The 24,829-nt window shown below is 34.7% G+C and overlaps 1 protein-coding gene across 1 annotated transcript in view; it reads right to left on the bottom strand.

Moving 5' to 3' along the window:
- LOC142352294 (xaa-Pro dipeptidase-like) overlaps positions 1-24,829 on the bottom strand; it is a 453,762-nt gene that overhangs the window by 407,001 nt on the left and 21,932 nt on the right. The gene's annotated exons all lie outside the window — the stretch shown is intronic.

Raw genomic sequence — 24,829 nt, forward strand, 5'->3', positions numbered from 1 at the left:
CGATTCAGTACTGGACACGTATAAATTCAAGTCTTTCGACAAAAATCAGTACAGAATCATTACAATGTCAATTGTATTAGTCACATCAGATTTGAATTGCACTGGCACACTCATTATTGGCCACTTTCCCGTGGTGCTACAAAATGATGCAGGGTCATACCAAATAATAAGTTAGCACCCCGGGCGTCTATTTGGTCCAAATTGGGCTGATTTGAAGGAATTTCAGGTGTTTTGAGCCGTTTTGTACGTGTTTCAGCCCCATTTTGATCAAATTTTAACCAAAATACAGTAGTTTTTTACGAAAAACTAACACTGTCATTTTAGGGTCAAATATGAGAAAAATTAAAACTGATTCGTTTAGTTTCAAAAACGATGCTCATATGTTTGTTTGGTGTCTTCTAGTTTGCTTCGATTTTTTTGTTTTCACCACAAAAAATATTGAATGCTAGTCAATTTAGTCTTAAAAAACTATCACTATAATGCTTTGCAGTCAAAAACGAAAAAAAATCAACTCTGTTGCCTTTTTTTTCAATTTTGTCGGTGTTTTTATATTTGTCAACAACACAATTTGACTTTTACTCTTATCTTGATAAAAAATTTGGGATGTTTGTCACTCAGAAATTTTTCCTTCACAATGTTGAGCGGCATTTTCTACAACAAAAATAATTTATAAATAGATTTATCATTTTTTAACTTTGCAAAATATATTTTAAATTGATAACTTTGCGATATTTAAGGTAAAAGAAGAATATATTCAATGAGGGATTTAGTCTGGTGCAAAAAATGTTCTCGCATCTTTTGTGACAAACTGAATGGATTTACACTACACGAAGTCAAGGGTTAAATCCAATATTAGGGCTTTAATTGATACAATGATTTCTGGTTTTTTGGTATGGTAAAAGCAGCGTCAATGTATTTGTATTTCCACTCAGACTAGTCTTGGGTTCGTCACGTCTAAGATGAGTTTAATCTAAAAAAATTGTAGAGTTTCGTTCTTTTTCCGGCTGAGCAACAATATTTTCAGAATGTCAGTTGCAATTGCTGTAGGTGTGTAACTAAATTCATTTCTTTTAACTTTAATTTTTTCATGAATTAATTTGTTCATTGTAGCAAAGTGATTCATATTTTATAGAGATGTCGAATGGTTTATAGTTTGATATCGCTGTGGTTGCCTTGGGCATTTTTTAAGATCAATGCACGAATAACCAATTGCGACATGACTTCATAGATGAACAGATCTGTTGATATTTTGCTTGTCCATGATATTCTGCTTCCAAAAAAAATACAGCAATTTTCTGCTGTTTTCAACCAGCCAGTTATCAGTTGCCAATTTTTTTCATATCTGGAATAAATTCCGGTCGTTAGTCTTCTATCGAGTAAATCGCTCCTCTAGTTTAAATTAGACTCCTTAAGCAGGTCAGGGACGTTATCACAGTTGAAATTTGAATTGGGCACTTAAAGCACGTTTGTTATCTCACCGCTTGCAGTTTAACGGAGCTATAACATAGACTGAATATTGGGATCAATAATCCTTACCTTATTTGGTTCATCTTCATCAATTAATTGCAGTATTTGGTCCATTTTCACCTTTTTTAATTTAGTTCAAAAACTTGACTTTATCTTATTTTATTCATTTACTAGTCAGAAAAATATCTATTTGTACTGTAAACAAATTGATGTTCCTGTCGTTGTGCATGATCAACTGATGATCATCATAATTTCCTCTTGAGCAGTAATTTGTAAATGTGATTCACATTCTCCTAATTCTACTGCTAAAGATTAGTTGCAATTTAGACTTTGTCATTCGCTCTTCAAAAGCGAGATAAGAACCTCAAGATGTCAATGGCGACGCGAACTCCCAGTTTTAGTAGTAAAATCTAAAAATCACCGAAATGAACTCAGCAAACCCGACGCAAACTCCAATCTCTCAGAGGATAGACGTCATTCGCAGCGCAATTGGACTAGTCAAAAAATGCAGCAGCATAACAGGAGCAATGTTCACTTGTTGGTTTGTTCAGCAATCGCGAGACCACGTTTGCGATACAGATTTTAATAAGCGTTGCTTGATTTTCAAAAACTGTAGTGTTCCTGCTAATCTTCTCTAAACTGGGATCGCTTCCGTTTGTGCCCCCTGCACGCTTTGCACCCCATGTTACAGAGCACGTGCCATTACATAGTAAATCATCAATAAAGAATCTGGCACGTGCGTCTGGGGGGGGGGGGCAATTAGTACGCGCCCACTAAGCTGGGGGCACAGAGGGAAAATATCCCTTAACTGTTTCATTGACTTTGATTGACTGTTTTTTTTTGCTATCTCTGGTCTCAAATTAAATTTTGCTGATCTTTTGGCAGGTTTTCAGTTATCAATGTGAAAGTTTTTTCCTTGACCATTCCTTTTTTATTTTCTTTCTAATGTTCATCTCACTTAACTTTCTTAATTGTGATTGGTTGAACTCGCTATCAGTAAAGCACACGATCAATTTATTTTGAAAAGTTCTCCTTTTTTGTAAGGTTGCCGAGAACTTTTACTTGTTCAAAATATAGTTGTCTAGAGAAATGAAAAGGCTGAAAAACATGAAAATGGGCGATAGCAGATGCCCACGTTTGAGAGCTTAAAACCAGTTTTTGTAATTGGGTAGCAAAGTAGACTTGCAAGTAAGAGATGCTTGTTCGAATCCAGTACTGGTCCATTTTCACAGCAGTTATACTTGCATAGACCACCTAACATCCATTTTTTTTCAATTTTTGGAGAAATGGGAAACACCAGTTCATCCTTTGCTCAATCTGCTTCGGCGCAATTGATTTTTTGATTCTTGACATCAGTATCAGTTTTTTTAAATCTTGTATAAGTCCACCGCTGCTTTGATTGAGTTTACTAAATATTTTCTCTGCTAAATTGCTAACAGATTTCGATTTAGTCGACACCTCTTTGGATTCTACAATTTTAGTGGCTAATTCCTCGTTAGAAGATAGAAATAAAAATTACTTTTACCTAATGTGAGGCTTTTAGCCGGATATCAGTTGATGAGATGATTTCCAACTTTCAGATTTTGTTTTCGAATACATACTAAGACCCAGTTCAGTTCAATCGCTCTCTCATTAGTGTCTTTTCTCATCGAAATTCTAAAAATGTTTTGACAGCTCTACAAAATGTCAATGGATTGAAACTTCCCGGACTCACGAATTTTGGTCTTTTCAATCTACCAGCAAGACCATCAAAATTAACTCAATTGAACAAAATGTCTCCAGGGTTCTTCTCACTGGGTAGATTGGAAATAACCGTTTTTGCAGTGATGTTTTCGGGAAAACGTTTTGGTGGTGGTGTTGCGTTAAAGACGGACCAGTTGTTTCGTGAACCTCGGAATGGCCGTTAATCCACTACGTTGAAATTGTTCCTTCATATGACACCAACAATTTCCTCCATATGAAATCAAAAAACTGGACGTTTCTTACGTCTATTAACCAAACATACCGAAGCTTTCTTACGTTCTAAAAAATAGAAATAGAAATAGTTAATTCAATTGGACAGTATTGGACATTATTTCAAAAATCATATCCAATTACAATCCAATTAGGACACAAAATGAGCGTAATTGCTCTTCAAATCTGTGCCCATATACGCAAAAAAGTGACAAACCCAAAACAAACCGAACATACCGACGATTTCTTACGTTTGAAGCCAAACATACAGAACAAACCGAACATAGCTACGATTTCTTACGTTTGAAGCCAAACATACAGAACAAACCGAACATACCGACGATTTCTTACGTTTGAAGCCAAACATACAGAACAAACCGAACATAGCTACGATTTCTTACGTTTGAAGCCAAACATACAGAACAAACCAAACATACCGACAATTTCTTACGTTTGAAGCCAAACATACATAACAAACCGAACATACCGACGATTTCTTACGTTTGAAGCCAAACATACAAAACAAACCGAACATACCAACGATTTCTTACGTTTGAAGCCAAACATACAGAACAAACCGAACATACCGACGATTTCTTACGTTTGAAGCCAGACATACAGAATAAACTGAACATACCGACGGTTTCTTACGTTTGAAACCAAACATACAGAACAAACCGAACATAGCGACGATTTCTTACGTTTGAAACCAAACATACAGAACAAACCGAACATACCGACGGTTTATTACGTTTGAAACCAAACATAAAGAACAAACCAAACATACCGACGATTTCTTACGTTTAAAACCAAACATACAGAACAAACCGAATATACCGACGATTTCTTACGTTTGAAACCAAACATACAGAACAAACCGAACATACCGTCGGTTTCTTACGTTTGAAACCAAACATACATAACAAACCGAACATACCCACGGTTTCTTACGTTTGAAACCAAACATACATAACAAACCCAACATACCGACGATTTCTTATGTTTGAAACCAAACATAAATAACAAACCGAACATACCGACGGTTTCTTACGTTTGAAACCAAACATACAGAACAAACCGAACATACCGACGATTTCTTACGTTTGAAACCAAACATACAGAACAAACCGAATATACCGACGGTTTCTTACGTTTGAAACCATGCTTACAGAACAAACCGAACATACCGACGATTTCTTACGTTTGAAACCAAACATACAGAACAAACCGAACATACCGACGGTTTCTTACGTGGAAAACCCAACATACCGAATATTTCTGGCGACGTTTTTGTTCGGTCTTCTATACTAGGGCGGCGGTCTCTAGGCCCTTTGACTATTCTTCGCATCTTCTCTTTCATAAAAAAAATCTCACTAGCATTAAAGTATGTCGTTCGAATCTCACAGGCAGTTAATACGAAATCAGTTTTTTATATTATATTTCGCACTATCGTCTGGTGTTCACTGAATGTCAAAAGTTGTTTGTTTTGTTTGTTTGTTTGCTTTGTCTCGGTCCAGGAATTCCAGATAACTTTGAGAGACGGGTGCTTCCAGAAATTCTGTCATGTCTTTTGGTGGGTCATACAGTCCATTTGTTTGAGGAAAAAACTGTTTATCAATTGGGGCCAAATTGGCTGTCAGCTTCCAGTACTCTTCATTTCAAATTGTTAATTGAGACCTTTCTTTTTCCTCCTTTATGTGGTGAAGAACTGCCTCATATTCTCTGTTCTATACTTCTGCACTGGAAAGATTTTAAAATTCAGTGTCGCCGGAAAAGTTAACAATTAACTAACAATGATGATCACAAAATGCTATATTATCCAAGACGATTAGCTGCTCATTTCAAAACCGGTTAACTTACTTGAGAGCACTTCTGGTGGTATTTCATTCGAGTTCTCTTAGTCGAGCTCGCTTTTTGTTTAAATTGAATTAGCCCCAGCTACTTTTTTAATGATTTTTGCCTTTAAAAAGTTCTCGGTTCTCAAAAGTTTTTTTAACAAAATCGATCCAAAACCTTGTTTTCTAAGGATATATTTTGTTTAATATTGAAAACATTATAGAGATTTTTGTATTGGATGTGGTGGTGTTTTCAAACTCGTCTTATAGCACAACACTTTTATTTTCTGTACATTTAATAAAAATTTTGTTTTTGTTCCTACTCAGAAACCCGTTTTTGTTCCGACCCACCTTGGTCGTGGAGGATATGCTCAACGGATTTTTGTTCAGTCAATTTTTGCCGCTCTGTATATTTGTCGGAGTGTTTTCAGTGTTATCATTAGAATTGCCGTCCAGTGTAGAAAAGATCATTAAAACATATTTCACTGAATTTTGTTTTTTTTTACTGAGATTTTGTTTTTTTGCGAATATTTCACTGATTTCCAATGATTATGTCTACCTTTTCCGTATTTTTTGCTCTGTTTATAGTCAATGTCGTTTAAATCATGTTACAGTTGATAACCGTATTATAATTGGTTTTACATATAAAGGTTTTACCTGTTTAATTCGACTTTTAGCCAAAATGTTTTGGCCAAAGTTTCTAAATTTCAACCTTTTTTCATTAAAAAAGTTGCACGAAATCTGGTTCTTTAGCCCAAGTGTTTAAAGTAAAATAACACTGAATTCTGCCAACTAAAACATTCTAAACTCTAGTTTTACTTTCGCTTCCAATGAGAGTGTTCGGCAAGTAAAAGTTGGTCAGTTTTTTGCTAATTTAACTCGATTAATTATCTAAAGTGATCAATTTATATTTGATATTTTGTCAAATCTTGTATTTCAAAACTATTTGGAAAATTTAGTTTTTGTTATGAACTATTAACGATAGCATGGCTATGTTTGGTCCAATAATGGTTTTTACCAGCCCCAAATTATTGGGATTATACCGGGGCACTGTCGTTTTTAAATTATTTTTGTTTTTTTTGTTAGTTATGTTAATTATAGAAAATTATGAGTTCAAATTTACGTGCAAGTGAGGCCCAATAAACATATTTTATTTTCAGTGAAAGTCTCAAGGTTTTATTTCAACACTGTGTTTTTTGTAAAATTGATTGTAAAAGTTTGAGTTTTGCTTTTATGTTGTTGTTTTGTGATTTTAGTTTCAATAATGATATGTCCAACTGGTGTCCTAATGAGTTATATTCTTATTTATCTAGTTTTTAGTTGAATGCATGTGGTTGTTACGACTATTGAAATTACTGTGCCTAAGAACTACTATTTTTTCAGCTTAGCCACCTTTTCAGTTTTCATCTAATTTCTGTCGGTTTGTGGCTTAGTCCTAACAAAGAAAAGTCGCATCGTTTCTCTAGTGAATTAAAATTTTTTCTGAAAAATGATTCAATTGTCCTTGAAGAGCATAAATGCTACAACCAGTACTCTTTGTAAATTGAGCCCTAAGTACCTTTGCTCTTCGCACTAACGAAGCTTCTGCTAGAGTCTTGTGGTAGAAACCATCATTCGAAACATTTACGAAACTTTTTGATCTCATCTTTTGGTTCTTATAGATTGATATGTTCAATTTACCCAACTGCACTTGGATTAATTATAATTTTTGTCTAGTTGTTAATTTTGCTGTGATTGTTTACAATTCTGAACTTTGTAATTTTTTCGACTAGCTAAATTTTCATCGGTTATTTTTCAGGAATTTTTGGCTCGGCATCAGCTTTTTAGTTTTGGATCATCTCCTTATGTGCTACTTAATTTGACTGCAATTTTTTTTGATCAACTGGGTGTAGCTTCAGAATTAGAGTTTTGACATTTCAATTTATTTAATTTTTGTTTTTAGATTTGTCCAATTTGAGCGACTTCGGTACAGTTTGTGTATATTTTTTGCCTATTTTGCGCCCTTTGTCCCACTTGGCCATCATTAGTAAAGCGACATTGATAAAATGGGTTTCAAATAAAAATACTGAGGTTTTATTTTCTGGATCGTTTTTTATCTTTTGAAAGAAAATTATATTTAATAAAATTTTGCCTTCATTCTAATCTGAAAATGAGTTTTGCGAAAAAAAATTATTGAAGTGTTTCAACAATTTAACGAGTTATCCATATATTTTTTTTTTTTGAAATTTCACACTATGTCTTTTAGTTGAACTTTAATTTTTGGGGGTGAAAAATATTATTTTTAAATAAAGTGATGTAAAATTTAGTGAAATTACAAAAAAAATTTCACCCAAAAGTGTTTCAAATCTCCTCAAAATTTTCTTTGAACAGAGATGAATTATCCTGAAGTCTCCATAATGTATGGTTCTTATGAAAACAATGAACGAGTTGGGATAATACTGTTATAGATTCGGAAAATTGTATTTACCCGTTTCTGGAATTAATTTAATTTTTTTCAAGAGACAATGCCATATGAGCCTTTTTGGTGATATATCTCTTATTAAATTTTGCCGGGTTGAGGTTTTGACACAAAAAAAACAATGTAGGAATTGCGCTGAAATGCAGCGAAAAATGGTTTTCACCGCAAATTACCCGCATCTTGTATCAATGAATGTAGTGAAAGCGATGAACTTCTGTAACATTTAGCAGTTTTAAGAGCAGAAATTTTTATTTTTACCGCTTTCACCGTTTTCAACGGCGATTCTTACAACTATTCACCACATTCACTACAATACTTTTAATTTTTTAAGCAGTTTATGGTGTTGACACCTCGACCCGTACGGATACCGAATCTATTTTATTTATGTTAAATACCGATTAAAAACAACGATGCCGACGAAAAAATCTTAGGAAAGTTTGTCTTTTTTGGCTAGAAAAAAACGACGATACCGACTATTTGTTATAATTAAAAACCGAAAATTTCTCAACTAGGGGTGTTAACCGGGACCGCCTCACTGGCAACCGAACCACCAAAGTATAAAGTGAGAAGAACTAGGAGCTGTTGTGAACGACCGCGGCAGCAAGAGGGCCGAGTGCTAACCTCCCGTGCCAGTTCAATATGCCAGAAGATGAGACAGCAAACGATTCAAGACTTCTTTATGCGCGCGACACAGTAGTACCTTGCATCATAGTTTATATATCTTAGTTTGGGTTACTCGTTCAATTGAGGGGGGGGGGGGGGGGTCGGACGGTGGTAAATTAACACGGTGACGTTGTCGTTTCTTCAAATCAAGAATTGAAAATGGCTCCAAGTTCGCAGTTGCAATTACATGGATGGCCATTGTCCCTCTGACCTCTATAGAAGAAGCAGGGAAGACAGGTTGTATGACAGATGAAGATTGTAAGACCGGGAAGTCTTGCAACCCCTGGAAGATTTGCGCCAGACGTCGAAGAGCTGCAATCAAGCGACAGTTCGTATGCATGGAAGACTCCGATTGTGATGAGGGATCATTTTGCAGCGATTTGAAAATTTGCGTAATTGGGGAAAGAACGTAGAGAAGCACCCCCTTACAATAACTTTGAAGTAAATTTTGCGTAACTAAGTGCATACAGTTAAATTCCTGATTATTCTGAAGGCATGTAAACTTTAACCTTTCGGTTATATTATTAATTTACATGTTTGGAAGAAAAAAATATATTGTCTCATCACGGCTGGTGTGTCAATTGTTCGATAATGGGTGACTTTGAGCAAAAACATGATGAGCCTTGGAACCAACACTGCAAAATAAGAACGGTTCAGAATGACAGAAGGAAAACCGTAAAACGCAAGCTCATTTTATGCATTTTGATGCATTACGTGTCGCAATTGCTTAGGTTAACCTCCTTGAAAAATAGGATCACTTGAGAATCAAAAATCTGAAAACCGGTCATTTCTAAATTGAAAATTTTCAACATTACAAAATTGTTGAATCGTTAACCAAAGCTGTAATCTGTAAAAGGAACTATACTGAAGTATATAACCATACAACTTTCTAATATTTCGATTCCAGTGTCAAAAAAATGGATAAAAACCTCAATATAATTGTATGGGGTTCATTATATATGTTGTTGATTGTTGTTCGGGTTACTCCCGAGGCTGAGAGGGCCTCACAGTCCACTCTCACCCAGTTAAGAGGCGAGGGTAGTGGTGATGGCCATGTTTGGAGTTCTCTCTCTAAAAGAACAGGTGGGACTTTTTGCCTTAAGGGTTATAGATTCAGGGCTACTTGTTTTTGCGCGCAAAGTAGACTTACCTAACTCTATACGGATCTATTCTGTTTCGCCCCCCCCCCCCCAGTGTTTTCTATGACCCCCCTGTTACAAATTATATGTTGTTATATAGCACGTTACTATGTAAGAAAGTAGGTCCCTGGGGGTCATGAACGATATATGTTCACTAAGCTGGGTGGGGGGGGGGGCGAAACGGAAGAGATCCCTCTATGCGACTAACCTATTCCGAAAAACACTGAAAACGAACTTCAATTATTACGACAAGATATAAGAATATTGCCGTAGTCAATGGGTTACACATGCTATAATAAATCAGGACACTGACTGAACTAAGGAAGTGACTCTGCTTGAAGTTACTGAGAACCTCTGGCGTTTATCGAGAACCGCGAAGCTGTTCGAGACATTAAGTCAGAATTTCGAAGTGACTTCTGTAGAGTCACTTAACCATGCTTAAAACACGAAACGCGCACGTTTTAAAATGACGAAAGTCAACGAAATTCAACTTCTGGATAAGTAGCAACTTCTGGCATTTTGACTTCTGGCACTGCAGACTTTCGGCATTTTAAAATGTGCACGCGCGTTTTTTAAGTAAAGTGAACAGTCTTTTCATTCTGTGGTTGACGGAGAAAGCACAAAACGGAATTTTGTCTACCGCATCCATCCAGTGTCAGTTTGAGCTAGAAAAATTGTCAAAATTTTTGTGAATTTTTTTAGTAAAACCGTAATAGGGTTGACTCGTGTTGTCAATTAGTAGTCAGTCGTTCAAATTATCAGTTAAAAAGTATTCTGGCTAGTGAAATCGTATCGTTCTCTTTCCCACTGTCTTTTGTTTACTGGACCGAACTTTGTTGCATTTTTTGGTATATTTATGGGTTAACGGCTTACCTTCTGGTTAGCACCCAAATTAATTACCGTGAGATAATCAGCTCGAGAAAAGCTGAACTATCCAAAAATAGCTATTTTGAGATATCAATATCGAACAGTGTAAAAAAAATGAAAAAAAATTTCTAAAATTAAAACTAAAAGAGAAGAAAAGCGAAAGAATACAGAACAACAAAAACAAAAATGAAAATAACTCTGAACGAAGGCACCGGGCAAATTGAGTTTTGGAACCTAGTTTCCGGTTGTGGGAGCAATATGTCTTTTTTGATGAGATTTGTGTCTAATTGAGATACTTGAAACCAAAGTCCAGGGCATCATCGAGAAGATTGCAAAAGCACTCCAAGACCTCTGGATCTGGAACCAGGCGCGTGGTAACAACTTTTGGATGAAACTCCGCATTGCAATAATGGCCAATCACGGTACCACAGATAAAATGCGTTGTCGTACATGAATATGATTGCACCACCTTCAAAACATTGCCAGACCTCGATTGGAAAAACATAAGAAAAGGGTTTGCCTGGCTCACTGGTACGACCGAATTTTATAAAATTTTATTCTTAAATCAGACTTGGATTAAGAATTGCCAAGTCTTAAATCAGACTTGGATTAGACTTGCCAAGTCTCAGCCCAGTCTTGGATTTAGACTGCCAAGTGTAAAAAGTGACATGATCATAGTTCTGAATCAGTAATGAAATAAGACTTGGATTTAGACTTGCCCAGTATTGAAATTGACTTGGCGTTAGGTCCGGGTTGCCTTTGCAGTACTGCACTTCAAAGATTTACTAATATTTGATTTTTGAGTTCACGTAGTAGAGAAGGGAGCTGATGTTGAGGAGGGCGTGACGTCTGATGTGGCGCTGAACGAACTTATAATTATTTTTAGTTGGGTGCAATTTGGTTGTCTTAACTGGCAGGGTTCGCTCCTTACATCCATCAGAGTTGGATGAAAAAAAAACAAATTGTAGGTAAAAGGATTCGTAGTTCTGGTGCACGTTTTAGAGTGCTGCCTGAATGTAGTTTTGGGATAAAAATTATGCCAAATAATTCCGTAAATTTGGTTTGACTGGAAAGAGAATGCATTCGATAATAAGGTCTCTGTTATGGCCTTCTTCAATGCATTCTTTATCGAGCTGTCCAATGCTGCAATGGAAAGCTTTAGGGATGAGGGGATGAACTGCCAGAGTGGCTAGGTGGTTGGTTCGTTCAGCGACATGAATCGTGCGTTCTGTGTTAATCTGTAAGTGTTTCAGAGAGGTCTTATGTAAGGAAACTTCGGTCCAGCTGGAAGGTGCAAAAATTTTCCGAAAAAACTCAAGGGGATTCATGGCATTTTCCGAAAAAATTCATGGCTCTCGGCATCCGTACTGAGCTGATTAGTCCCTGTGGCGGACTCAAGGAAATTCTAGCAAAAGAACACAAGCTTTACTTTTTGTTTTTACATAAACGGTTCTGACGGCTAGGCCGTCCGGTTTGATTGTGTGGCTTGGAATAAACAGTCTTGTAATTTTTTAAACTACAATAGTTTTGTAGAAGTTCGAATTTTCGACGTCATTGACTCAATTCGTTCTCAGAGTCAGAGTTTGCTCAAGAATTTGACTGCCTGCAGTCCTTTTTAGGAGAGTTAGATTGTGTTGTTGGTGCCCCTTTTTGATGCATGCAAAATAATTGGCAAGAAACTTCTAGAACAAAAAAGCTGAATATGTGAACTAATGTATATTTGGATGTGAGATTACGAGGTGCTAGTCTTTTTAATATTGCCATTTACAGGATCACGCCAGTCGAGTCGGCAACCTACTAATTCTTTTCCGTTTAGAAAAATTGTAATTAGAATAATCTGAATATGGTGTTTTCAATCGAAAAAAAATTTACTTGCCCTTGTACATGCCTTGCCAGGTCTTGTGTTAGGTGAGGTAATGACTTTACCACTGCAAATTTTTCTGCTGAGTCATCTACTAATTGGTTAAATTTGATTTCATCTCCTGATTTTGTCCAGCTTTCGCAGCTAAAATGGCCTATCTGTTGAAAAAGTTTTGTTCAAAAAGATGTGGTTTTCGGTGTGTTGTTTTTCGCTGGGTGTGAAAACTTTAAATTTATTTAGCACTCTTTTTTCGAGGCATCATGCAGTATGTGTAATCAATGACTGACTGCGTCAATTGTAACAAATTATTTGACTCGAGTCGTTCGTTCTATATGGTGCTCCTACAGACCAAGAGGAAAATTTTTGCTCTAGTAGTATATTAGATCCCTACAGAAACAGTGACTATTTGTTTGCGCAGAGGAGAAAAGAAACTGTTTTAAACTGAAGAAAAGAAATCACGTTATGGTTTCTAAGACTTGCAAATGTGTTTCTGATGCCGGTGGTTACAAATCAAACAAATGGAATTTTAGTGATAAAAGTATGAAACTTGTTGGCTTGAGATCTTTGTTTCAGTGATAGTAATTTTTGTGTTTTAATTGAGTTTGATTCATTTGTAGAAAAACATAACTATTTGCATAGCGAATCAATAGCAGTAAATTGTACATTTTAATATTGATCTCCCAATACAAACTGTTTTATAAAAAGAGCTCTATGTTTCTGTGTTTCAGACTAACAACAAATTTTTAAATTTAAATGATATAAAATAACCATTTGAAACAAGTACTTTGCTGTACGGTGATAATATATTTTTTATTAGGGACAGTTAAATGTACGTCTACCAGCAACATAAAGCGCTTGCTTCTAGTAGAATCTAATCCCTCTTCGTTCTGAAAATAATAGCCTGATAATGCGTCGTGTAATAAGATTTTTTTTCAAAAAATTTTCTAGTGAATTCCTGGAAAATTTAAATCCAGAGAGAGAGAGAGAGAGAGAGAGAGAGAGAGAGAGATAAAAAGATAGAGAAAAAGAGGGCCAAATTGTTGTAGAGAAAATTTTTTCAAAGGCAATAGCCAACTTAATCAATCTAATTTAGGATTGGCCACTGCTTTTACAGTGCTCAATCCGCTCCTAAATAACAGTGGCCTTAACAGAATGATTTGCTGTGCAGATTACTAAAACAACTATGACTCTTTGTGTCTATATAGTATACATTTTTAGTTTTGGAGATCAAGAATAAAAGTAATATTTGTGAGTAGGTACAACCATCCTTTTGTGCGTCAAAGACAAAATATTAATATCAAAAAAATTATCTGAAAAATTGTCCATTTTTGTAGAAATCCGACTCTAATCAAAATTGGCTCGATTGGAGACTAAATTTTTTTGCTGCAGTGCAAACGCTTGGCAGGGGTTAAATTGAAAACATCTTCGTCGAATTTTTTTCTATTTGATTGCCATCGAGGATCTTCAAGAAAACCAAATTCTATTTAGGGTGGTCATATTGGTACTTTTTTATTCTAAACAAACGTGTTCTCGTAGTGCTTCAGTTTTAATTGGGAACAAATTATGTGCCCGATAATTTAACATACCGTTTATCAAGATCAAATTGATAAACCCTCTTTCAGCCACTGTTTCACTCACAGCAGTTTTTGTATTTTGAGAGACGAATGTGGTTCAGTTTTAGAAAACCTTACTAAATGCATAGCGAGTCAATAGCGAAGTGTACAGTTTAATATAGATCTCCCAATACAAGCTGTTTTCTAAAAAAAGTCTATATTTCTATATTTCAAAATAACAACAAATTTTAAAATTCAAACGATATCAAACAACCACTTAAAACAGGTGCTTTGCAATACGTTGAAAACAATTTTTTAGTAGGGACAGTTAGATGTACGTCTACCAACAATTTAAGGGGCTTGCTTCTAACAAAATCTTATACCTCTTCGTTCTGAACAAAAATGGCCTGATAATGCGTCTTGTAATAAGATTTCTTCTCGAAAAAACTTTCGAGAGGTTTTCTGGACAAATTTAATCTCGACAGATAGAGAAAAAGAGAGCGAGAAAGAGAAATAGAAGGAAAATTTGTCAGAGAAAATTGTTCAAAAGCAGTGGCCAACTTAATGAATCTAATTTCGGATTCGTCAGTGCTTTTACAGTGCTTGATGAGCTCCTAAATAACATTTGCTTTAATATAAATATTTGAGGTGCAGTTGACTCTTATAACTGTGACTCCTCTTTTCTATATTGTATATATTTTTAAATTTGGAGATCAACAAAAAGTGCAATATTTGCGAGTAGGTACGACCATCCTTTTGTGCGTCGAAGACAAAATATTAATATCAAAAAAATTATCTGAAAAATTGTCCATTTTTGTAGAAGTCCGACTCTAATCAAAATTGGCTCGATTGGAGACTAAATTTTTTTGCTGCAGTGCAAACGCTTGGCAGGGGTTAAATTGAAAACATCTTCGTCGAATTTTTTCTATTTGATTGCCATCGAGGATCTTCAAGAAAACCAAATTCTATTTAGGGTGGTCATATTGGTACTTTTTTATTTCGGGAATTTTACCTGAAAAGTTGTTCAGCGTTTTAGAAATGCAACTCCAGTCCGAATCGACTCGGTTTGAGACTAAAAGTTTGTGGTGCAGTGCAAACGGTTGCCAAGGGTTAAATTGATAACATTTTTGTTGGGTTTTTCTATTTGATTGCAATCGAGGATCTTCAAGAAAGTCAAATTCTAATTACGAATTCCTAATGGTGCATATTTTTTGTTTATAGACGAACAATTTTTCGTATTGCATCAGTTTTTGTTGGAGCTAATGATGTGCTCAAAAATTTAACATACAACTTATCAAGATCAAATCGATAAACCCCCTTTCAGCCACTGTTTCAGCCTCAGTCTTTTTTATATTTTGAGAGTTGAATGTGGTTCATTATTAGATTAAAACAACTAGTCGCGCAGCCAGTCAATTGCATCAAAATGTACATTTTCAGGTCGATCTCGCTATAAAATTTGTTTTCTAAAAATGGTTTATTTCAGACTAACCAAAAATTTTTATATTCAAACGGAAAAATTTAACAATTTAATATCATTGCTTTTCTGTATAGTGATATTAATGGTTTCATTATTATGGAAAGTTCGATGTACGTCTACAAACCTTTTAGAGGTCTTGCTTCTAGCAAAATATAATCCGTTTTTGTTTAACAAAAATGGCCTGATAACGCATCGCGTAATAGGGTTTTATCTCAAAAAATTTTCGAGAGTTATTCTGACCAATTTTATTTTTGAGAGTGAGATAGGGAAAAAAGGCCAATTCTGTCAAAGAGAAAATCATGCAAATGCAGTAGATCAATTAATCAATCTCTCTGTGGAGCGGCCAGTGCTTTGACAGTGCGCGATCCACTTCTGAATAACGGTGGCCCTGATAGAGTGATATGCGGTGCACTTTCTTAATGTAACTGTGACTCCGAGTGTCTCTGTTGTATACATTTTTACTTTTTGAGATAAACAATAAGTATAATGTTCATGAGTATGTATAAACATCCTTTTGTGCTCGGAAGGCATGATTTTCGTTTGGAGGATTTTATCTGGAGCTCCGTAGAAATACAAGAATAGTCATCATTATCTCGGCTGTAGACTAAATTTTAACGCTCCAATGAAACATAGGGCAAGGGATGAAATAAAACCATCTTCGTCGGGGTTTTGTTAATTGATTGCCGTCGAGAATCATCAACAAAGTCAAATTCTAATAATGGAGGTGATAAAACCAGTCAAGACCAGATGTTTAAATTGCAAAAATGAGCCCGAATCTTGTAAAAACTGTGTATCTTGCAATATCTGGTAGCAAAAAGGTTTTCTTGCAAGCCCTGGCAGAAAAATAGTTATCTTGCGAGATTTTTTCAAGTTTTTTCCGGTCGAATTGTCCTCTCATTGGCTCTAATTCATCCAGCAAATTTCTTTTTGAGCAGTAATTTACAAAAGAATCGGTTGCGTGATTTTTACTAAATATAAAAAAAACTAAATAGATTTAAAATCTGGAAATATGAGTTATCTACAGAAAACAAATTAAAAACTTTCTTAGAGAACTGTTAACACAAAATAATTTACTATTAAAAACTATTTTCCTTCATCTTTATCAAGATTTACATAACTACACGTCTAGATTACCTTTTCTGATTAAAAAATTTTGTGGTATCATTCTTTACATCTTAAACAGCTTCCTTTCATTATATTCAACTCCTTACGCTTAAGTTTTTTTGCCAATGCCCAAAAAATATGATTATTCGCCGCTTGCAATTTTTTTGAACTTCGAAGGACTTTAGAAGAGCTTTCGCGCAAATCTGTTGCTGTCAAAATTTGTCAAATTCTGTTGCATTGATCAATTCATCTTATAAGATTTTTTGCAAAAAATGGATATGCAAGATTCTGGCAGAAAAAAGGTCATCTTGCAAGATTCTGGCAGAAAATTTGCTATCTTGCAAGATTTTGGCAGAAAAATGGTTATCTTACAAGATTCTGGCAGAAAAATTGTTATCTTGCAAGATTCTGGGAGCAATCTTTCAAGAATATGCATATTCTTGCAAGAATCTAGCAGAATCTGCCAGATTCTGGCAAGATAATCATTTGATTTCGACCCGGTTAAAATGATTTTTTTATGGAAAGTTAGATGTACGTCTACAAGCCTTTTTGAGGGATTGCCTATAGCAAAACATAATCCGTTTTCGGTTTAACAAAAATGGCCTGATAACGCATCGCGTAATAGGGTTTATTCTCAAAAATTTTTCGAGATGTATCCTGACCAATTTGAATTTTGACAGTGAGATAGGGAAAGAGAGGGCCAATTTTGTCAAAGAGAAAATCATGCAAATGCAATAGACCACTTAATCAATCTCTCTGTGGAGCGGCAAGTGCTTTGACAGTGCTTGATCCGCTCCTATATAACGGTGACCTTATTAGAGTGATATGCGGTGCATTTTTTTTAATGTAACTGTGGCTCCTAGTGTCTCTGATGTATACATTTTTAGTTTTTGGAGATAAACAATAAGTTTATTGTTCATGAGTATGTATAAACATCCTTGTGTGCTTGGAAGACATGATATTCATTTCGAGGATTTTATCTGGAGCTCTGTAGAAATCCAAGTCTAGCTTGGTCTAGACCATCATCGGCTTGGTTGTAGACCAAATTTTTACGCTCCGATGCAAACAGTTGTCAAGGGTTAAAATGAAAACGTCTTCGTCCTGGTTTCCTAGGTGATTGCCATCAAGAATCAAGAAAATCAAATTCTAATTATGGTGGTGATAATGGGCTTATTTTTTGTCTCTAGGCGAGGGGGTTTTCTTCGTGCTTCAGTTTCGGTTGAGATAAAAAAAGGGGTGCCCAAAGGGCAAAAGCGCGTATCTTTACAGCTTGGATTTTTAATAAAAAAGAACTTCGGGCGGTAGGATCTGCAAATCAACGTTTTTTCCCCAATATATGCCACTCCTGATGAGATTAAAATGATGCGTTGCTCAGGTGAGCAGTCATGGTGTCTTACAGTGAGATGTCGAACTCCTGAACTAGCATTGCAGATTTTATTTCTGTAAGAGTAGGTTGTTCAACTGTTGCGGCAATTAATAAAAAAATCTAATATATTAAGATTACTGGAACCGCAGTGCAAATGCGTTAGACAATCATGAGTCAAAATTAGGAAAAAAAATATCCAACAGTGTTTTTGTTGCATCTGTCACATAACATTTTCGTGAACAAACATGGAGACGGATTTGTTTACCCTAATTATAGGCCGTTTTGTAGATAAATTTATCTTTTCATACTGTGTTTCAACGTTAATTGTTAAATTTGATTGTTTTAACCAGTCTTGAGCTCATTTTTTTTCTAGAGAAGTGGTTTTTGTGATTTTGATTCCTTTTTATCCAATTAGGTAATTGTTCTCCGCTGTTTTGATCTCCGAAAAATGTTGGTGGGGATTTGAAAAGTGTGCGATCTCCTTCAGTTCTAGTGTAGGGTAGGTATGGGTTGTTTCAAGTTGATTTCCCAAACAATGGTGCGTTTGCTGGTCTGCGTAAGGCGTTGGGGTGTTCCCTTAAAACTAAAAATTAAAGAAATTTGAAAGAAAAGAAGTAATCAGTTCACTATATTTAAACAACAAATCAATGGGTTTTGTTCTTGATATTAAGAGTATTTTTACGCGTAGTTCATACCTTTCAGTTATCTTAAACAGATTGTAAGCTATTTCACATATTGTGGGAGAACTAAATGATTACTTAGAGAACCTGTTGTCTAATGTTTATGAAAAAATATAATTTAAACTATTATTTTAGGGTGTTTCGATTAGTGTAAAAACAGTGTAAACCGGTTGTGGCAAACCTGATTTTTGCCTGTTTTTGAAAAAAACTTTTTGGGAAAACCTTTGGGCCTAAATTGTAGTGCGCTCCGCACAGCAGCTAAAAGTGGAGTTTCTAGCGGCAAAACTGGGTTCGGTTTCGAACAAGCTGCAAAGGGAACGAAACTTTGTGAGTTTTTTGGTAGGCTGGTTGTGATGATAGCGGAGGGCCATTTTTGCAATGAACTGGAGGAGAATTTTCAATTGGACGTTGTCTATCTGCAGGCTGGGGAGGAGTATTGACAGAGTAGAGATATTCGTCTGTTTTTTTGCTTTTCTAATAAACAGTTACCGGTGAATTTTTTAGAGTTTTTTTGTTTTGAGTTTTTGATGTGGTGGGGTGTGTACTGTGAGGAACGTTAGGGATCGCAGCTGTGAATAGCAATCGGGTCCACCAAAATTACAATAACATAATCTTTAATGGTCCACTGAGGAGACGTCTAAAACTAAGAAGAATTGGATGTGGTATACTCACACGGATCTCTGCAGAGGCAGTCTGTAATAGGCTGTCAAGGTATTGATAGAAACGATCGAGAAAATCAGAAGAAAAATCTCACAGCTCAGTGCTAGTATAATTCTCCAAATAAAACAATGAAAAAATTATTGTTGGTTAAGGGAACTTGTTTGATTCGTCTCCTGTTTTTATTTTCCATGACTTTTGGAGGGCAAAATATATTTATATGGCGAACACAGGAGTTGAAGCTTGTACACTAAATAGCGAGAGAAAGAAATAAGTTTCTGGGAAGCAAATAATTGAGTACAAAAATTGTGTCACTACGTTTACTATCCTTTTGTGTTATATAGGAGTATAGAGCAATGGTAGCCCTAGCTGCTTCTTTCCCACCAATTTAGAAAAACGTTTTGAGCTTTCTGATAAAAACTTTTAAAAGTTTTTTCTCTGTTCAGTTTTCATTTTCACAAAAAAAATTTTGAGTAGCAATCCACCAATAGCTGATAAAGTCTTCTCATAAATTTTGTTTACCTTTCTCTTCTTCAGTGTCCATTTGCACTAGAAAAAGGCAAATTTACGACATTAATGTAAACTGAGTCTCTGAAACTGAGAAATAAAAAGCAATTCACCTTAAAATGAAACTACAGAACTTAGCGTCTATACCAGGGATACCGAAAAAAATGGTAGACATAAAGCATTCCCATATGTGCTGTTCCAAAAAACTGATTTTCTGCATAGGATATTATTTAACACACAAATTCTTTTGGGACGCAGAAATTTTTTGAGCCAATGATTTTTTAGCAAAACTTTTCATTGTTTTTTCCATCTTTTTTAAATGAAGAAATCACAGTATTTCTCCAGTGGCCTGCTAAAAACATCAAAATCGGTAAAAGTAAAAAAAATGTAAGAAAATTAAGACAAATTAGTAGGATACTCCAAAACTTTTGTAATATTTTGTAAATTTTATTTCGAAACATCACTATCGAAACTTTGATGTCTGTGATATCTTGCAAATAGAACAAAAAAATGTTCCATAGTACATATCTGAAACTTAAGATGATTATGAAAAACCTTTAAGGAAACTTTCGAAGAAAATGATTTTTCCCAGGTTGAGTATTCAGACCAAAAAGTCTGAAAAAGTCTGAAAAATCTCACAGTCTTCTGAACATTTTTTCTCACGATTGAAGTTCATGTTTTTCAGCAGGAGACGTTTTGACCAGGACTTTGCAAAGTCATAATAAACAGATCATAGCAAAATAATGAATACAATGAGACAACATTCGCATTTCTATGCAAAATTTTTAAACATCAAACTGTCCATAATCATTTTTTATGGCATTTTATGGTAAGTACGGCACCATAAAAGTTAAATACAGTACTGAATTTTCATGTACAGAAACGATGTTTTCGAACAGCAGGTGGTCTTTTGGACGTTTTGTCAACCAAACTCAGAAATCTTTAAGTTTTCTTAAAATCCATATATGGCGTGTTATGATTGCTTACTTTTATGGTGGTCAACCCACGAATGAAATCAGCTAGTTCTGAAATCGCATTGATGCTGCCAGTTTCTATTATAGCAGTCATGTTTCCAGTACTTCTATAAGTGACATTATACACTCGGGCCGCGAATTTTGCGCAAAAATAACGGGGGAAAAGTGTAAAGAGTTTAATAATAAAAAAATTATACAACCCCTGTTTCTCCGTTTAATTAAGGGTGGAAAAGTGTAATTATTTAAGTGTAATTTAAAAAGAGTGGAAGGGGTGGGGATTGATCCCTGCATATTTCCCCTATCCAATATGTTGCTTTCACTTTGGGCATTAACCATTGCGCCAACTGATACTTGCCTTCGAAGTTTCAATTTGTTGATAATGACAATTGTGTAAGAGTGTAATTTTTAATTAGTCCACCCTAAACTACACTCTTTGCAAAGAGTGTAAAAAGAGTGCAGATAAGAGTGTAGAAACGGTGTAATTTCTCAAAATTACACTCTTACACTCTTTTGCCCTATAAATAGGAAGGGAACGCGTATTACACCCTAATACCCGCTAATTAGGGGTGGATTAAGGGTGAAACCTCGGCCCGGGCGCTGATTGTGTTACAGATGGGTTCCTGTGTGACGAAGGGAAACGCAAGCTGCCCTTCAACTACGTTTGCGAAGGGGAGTTCGATTGCTTAGATAAGACAGACGAAGCCCCAGAATTATGCGAAAGTTAGTCTCTCTCGGTTTCCATTGTTGTTTGCACTCTAAATATTGGACAGGTAAGAAAGTCAGGCAAACAGGTAAATTTGCCTCCCTACTCCATAAATCCCCGGTATCAGTCGAGGAATGATCAGGAAAAAAATGCAAGAAATGCGCGTAATTTGAGCGGAACAAATGTTTTAGCGGAAGAAAAAACGCTAATTAATAGCCCTTAAGACTTCAAAAAAGCAGAAATGAGCCTCGAATCCTATCATATAGAGCTTAGAAACCTATCTTGCATAACCTAAGAGCCTATCTTATAGAGCCTAGAAACCAATCTTATCCTATGCAAAAAAACTAATACACTTGAATTTTGATTATGATATGCTCTATATTCTTTGTTTCATCCGTTCAATGCATAAATCTTCTGTTCCACTCAAATTCCGCTCATTTCTTGCATTTTAGTTCCGCTCAAATTCCACTCATTCCTTGATTTTTTTCCGCTCAAATTCCGCTCAATTCTTTCATCTTTTCGAACGATTACGCTCATTCCAGTCATCTCTTGCATTTTTTGAGGGGAACTTCAGCGGACACCTCGACTAGGGTATGTTCGATTTGAGGTAAACAAACACGACGAAAGATCTTTTACGTTTTGCCTTACACCTTTTCAGTATAACTGGTTTGAATTGTACGAAATTGTCGATATATTCAGTTTCAAACTTAGGAAATCTTCAGTATGTTTGTTTTAAAACGCAGGGAGCTCTCGTTTGGTTTCAAACCACAATAAAACATGAGAAAACGAACTATGATTTCTTTTTCTCAAAATCATATTATTACTCGGTGAATGTGAGTAAATGAAAAAAGATAAATAATTCCCATCAGTCTTCAAAAACCAACAAGTTACATTTTCAAGTTGACGAAATCAAATATTCTGACGCTTTCTTACGTTTGAAACCAAATTTAACAACGATTTTTTAATATTTTTTGTCGTGAGCGTTCGGTCTTTTCGACAAAAATTCAATTGTGCACGTAAAATATCAACCTCAAAACATAAATGTCTACATGACATCTCAATTGATGTTGATGTTTTGAAATCAATCGGAAAAGTACGCTATCATAAACTTTCAAAAATTTTCAAACAAACATTTTGAAACAAAAAAATAGAATTTCAAACATTGTATCTGAAAAAAAACTGACAATGAAAAGGGTTAAATAAAATTGTCTAGACGTTGATGCACCTAAACATTTGTTTAAATGATAACAAGCAGATAAAAAATCAGCAGATAAAAAATCAGACAAATAAAATAATCAAAACACGACCAACACGGCAAGAAGTCAAACAACCTTCAAAAACATAGCAACGGCTTATCAATTTTACATTAATTCTGAAATTCCAGTTTCGAAAAGAATTGTTCTTAAGACAATATTTCCGCATAGAAAACAAAATTCTTTACTGCTTTACGCATAATATTGTCATCTTATCGAGTGAATAAAATTACTGAGCAGTACTTTTGTCTTGAGTAAATTTTGTGGTCGCTCAATCAGTCTTAAATGCAGCAAAGAAAAGAGAAGATTACAGAATGAAAACAAATTTAAGTCCTTCTGACAGTCAATTATTTGGATTTGAGGTCTAGACGTAGAAATTTTTAAACAAAAATATAATTATTAGACTGGGACGCCTGTAAAAGGTCAACAAATTGTTGCATAAAATAGTATAAGTGTTATAAAACGGCACAAAACTAATGTTTATTGTCAAAAAGATCTCTTGTTTGAAATTGCAGACCTCTGCTGAGTTAGTATTCAAATAGTGTCATATTGTCCCATAAAGAACACTGGGTAAAAAAATCAAAATGCAAACGATGAGACTACGTTGCTAAAGAGTCAAGCAAATTAGCACAATAACAAAAACTAGTGCTTCAAAAAACCTTGTTTGTGGAATTTTTAGCTCTGGAAAACTTTCAATTTATTGCAAATCATCATTTTTGTAAAATGTTTTTGAAGTTTAATTTTTCTACCGAAAAATTGGTTTAACCGTTGCAATAATTTCAGTTCAATTGCTTTCGATGTTCTACATCCTTGTCCAACACTAATGCCTACAATGCAAATATTGAAGTTTATGACATGAAATGGTTATAGATAGATTACCTGAATTAAAACTTATACATAATTACATTATATTTAGAAAATATATTAAGAAAATATAAATTCAAAATGTATATATGATACTAAGCAACTTTATCAATACAATATATGTTGAATTGAACCCATTTTATAAATTTGATTATATACATATATATATATATATATATATATAAATGTTTCATTTCAACAGAGTTATTTTTTTTAACAGGTGATCATTTTTTTTCCTTTTAATTGTCTTTATGAGTCTTATCATTGTGTTCTGTTTTTGTAATTGCAGAAAAGCAGATTCTTGCTCTTTCTGTACGATGCCTTCTTAAAATGAACTAAATATTCAAACATTCTTGCCTTAGTCATGATAATTTGTTTCATTTATTTTTTCATTATATTTTTTTGAATAAGCAAAATAAAATTTTTCCACTCGAGAAAGAAAAACCGAAGGAAAAAAGAAAAAACCTTCAGCTGAACTTTGATTAGTTATTTGACGGTTTTGATTCGAGTTGAAGTCCCTTTTAAATCCATCTAAGATTTTCGTTCCTCAATGAAGGAAAATTTGGAAATTGCTTTTAATAACACAAACCATTAGCAACAAACTGGGAGAATTTTTACCTTCGAGAACAATACTGGAAAAAGGCTTAGGATTTTTTGAAAAAAAATTTTAACGGACATCTAAACAAAGCACAAATACTTTTTTTTCTCAAATCCAAATTTCTCAATTGTTTTTAGCTCTGATTGAAACTCAAACTAAATACATGTTCTATTACTTTTCACCATGACCGATCAGAATTTGCTTCATGTTTTTCTCAATTGTGCTAAAAGCAATCATTTATTCCCAAAATGGATTTTTCAATGACAATATTCTCTCGATATGCTTTCTCGCTGTTCAATTTATTTATAAACTATCTGTTAGTCACAACCAATTACTGGTTATTAAATGTTTCGGTGCAGAAATGATGAAAAAGTTCCAAATGATGAAAAAAAAATTGCACTGCAAGTAAAGTTCAAGTTTTTCGGAAGGACTCATTTAATTTTAATTGAGTGAAAATCCTTAGTTTTCTATCAGAGTTTTCCCTCAGAGAAATGACTTTTTTTCGCTGACTCTCTTTGCGAAAAGGAAACTCCATCTTGGAACTATCTTCATAATATCTTACAACTCGCGATGATATTTCTCATCAAGATCGAATGTGGTTCAGAATCAAGTTCTACGATAGGTTGCAATTGGAGTGAGCGTCTGGTCGTCCAAATTTGTGATGTAATGCGAGATTCGGTTTTAATGAGCTTCCTTAAAAGAAAAGAACTGAAAAAATATTTACATCGACAGCTTCATTAAAAAAAACTGAAAGAATATTTTTGGAAAGTATTTTTGAAGAACCCAAAAGTAACTGATAAGAAAGATGTCATTGAGAGCATTCGATTTTTAATCTTCATGATGTACATAT

This window comes from Convolutriloba macropyga, chromosome 13, assembly GCF_964194025.1.
Source record: "Convolutriloba macropyga chromosome 13, txConMacr16.3, whole genome shotgun sequence".
Taxonomy (NCBI): domain Eukaryota; kingdom Metazoa; phylum Xenacoelomorpha; order Acoela; family Convolutidae; genus Convolutriloba; species Convolutriloba macropyga.